This window comes from Limulus polyphemus, unplaced genomic scaffold (assembly GCF_000517525.1).
Source record: "Limulus polyphemus unplaced genomic scaffold, Limulus_polyphemus-2.1.2 Scaffold2460, whole genome shotgun sequence".
Lineage (NCBI taxonomy): Eukaryota > Metazoa > Arthropoda > Merostomata > Xiphosura > Limulidae > Limulus > Limulus polyphemus.
In genome coordinates this window covers 66,784-69,103 of record NW_013668070.1, presented here as the reverse complement: position 1 = coordinate 69,103, position 2,320 = coordinate 66,784, and positions in this window count along the sequence as shown.

Genomic DNA, 2,320 nt, shown 5'->3' with positions numbered 1-2,320 from the left:
TGAGAAGAATTCTAAGAAGAAAGTAAACCTACAGACATCGGTCTTGTTTAACAAAATCTGTTATGTCTGTATAAATGCCCTCAGCAGGTTTTTTTGGGTCTAGACTAGAGAACAAGTATATCCACTTGTGCTTGATTTCTTTTCTCCTTCATCTGTGTAAACAGTACTGTCGTATAAAACTTAAGTTTGGAATTTTCTTGTCCTCTTTATGTAAAGACAGTGGTGTTTGTAATTCTAGATGTGTAAAGTATTATTTCTTATGTTTCTGCTTAAAATGTGACGACCAATAGATAACACGAAGAACTATGAAAATTCATAGTATTTCGTAAAACTTCCTGGCTGCGCCTAGGTCGCAACACAGGAGTTGGTAAATCAGAGAGGGTTTTGCTTTGGTGCACTTGGCGTACACTTTACTCTTTACGTCAGGCAGTTGCCACGGCGTAATTTACACCTACTTGGTGCATTCCAGAATATCAAAACACCACTGGTTTTAGCAACTGACGCATCCTCTCTTTTATATTTTATTATGTGAAGAATTGCCCCTTTTATATTCATGTACTCCCTTATTGGGAACGATATATTTGTCAAATTACATGATTTGGACAAGTTGTTCTGATGAATAATAATTTTTATTATACTTGAAAAGGTTTTTCATTGTACAAAACTTGAAGATAGCTTTGATATACGGAAGCATCTGTTTGCTGAGTTCTTGCACAGATCTTAAATTATATATCGTTCATGATTAATGTCTGGCGAAAAGCTTCAGCAGATATTTCTTTTGTAACATCTCAACCAACAAGTGGTCCAATTATCAACGCTATTGTCAAGTTTTGAACAATTCGACTTTCCATTTATGAACGTTATATATTAAGACTGCAACAGATGTTTCCATATATCAAAGCTATCTTCAAAATTTTATTATCTATTCTCTCAGGATATGTTAGTTTTTTATGCATAAGATAGAAAAGTTTGATACTTAACTTCAAAGTGTTTATCGTTAAAAAACAACAACAACGGATAAATGAAATTAGAAAATTAAGTTTTGCAAATTAATATCGAAGGCCGTTGTGTCAGATAAAATCTAAAGCTTTCTTTGTGTCAAGAAAGAGGGCTACCTACAATTGAATGATTTTTATTAAACGCTTGAAATACAGCTTCTGTAAGACGTACGATGTAATAAACCTGTTAAGGATTTTTTTACGAATACGTTTGAATTGCAGTTGGTAGATTATTTTATTGTGGTAAATATGCAAGACAATTATATATTAGTTTTTCCAAAAGTTTACCAAACCAGATTAGTAAGCTGTTAAATATGAAATTATCTTGATTTTTTCCATTAAAATTTCTTTTGGGGTTATTAGAAGTTAGAAAAACCCCTTTTCAAGGAAATGAGTAGTAGCCTGATATAAGGGGAAAATTATATATTACATGGGTATGTCTTAGAAGAAGGTAAGTCGAATATTTTAGGACTACGATCGGGATTCGATTATCCTCGGATGAGTTGTTTTACGTCAATTTATCTATATGTTGATTTTTATTTCAATGATTGAAATGAGACTGTTAGCGTAATCATTTGTAATATTTAACTTGAAGAGTGAGATAGAAGTGGACGTCGAAACGTGAGTAGAAGAAGGTATCAGCGTTGTCTATAATATTGTTGCGTATCTGCTTCTTTGTTAATTTCCGGTATAAATTCTTTCCGAGAAACTTCAGCGATACAAGTCCTTTCTTGATTAACCCAGTTTATTCTTCCTCGATACAGCTTTTAGTAATACACAGAATTTCCACAGTCACTTTAAACTTAACAACCTTTATAACACACGCTGTAAACCACAGTGATTCGCACACTTTACTTACGGTGCCTACTGCTCGCTTGAATCAATTATCTTTCTATATCTATCTCTTCAATCCCGCTGGTTTTTCTCGCCAGGCTTATATACTAAAAAAAAGAGGGCGTCTCGATCAGACTAGAGTTGCGGGGCCAATTCACAATCCTTCAGGAACTCCAGCGCGCATGGTTCCAGGTTCACGTGACTTCCGCCGTCGTAACAATATGTTTGTTAACTAGACTAAAAGTATTGTTACGTCAGCGAGGTCACGTGACTAGTATCACGCCACGTCTTTCTAGAAATATCCTGTTCCTTCATGAATGCCCTAGCATTTACTAGACATGTGTTAGTCTTGTATATATAAGACGTTCACAACGTGACGGGACAACAGTGTAATGAGTAATTGAATGCATGCGAACAGAATATTGTTGGCCATGTGAGACGTGAGTTATAGCATTGTTAGAGAGCGACTGTTGAAATTAAGTGTATCG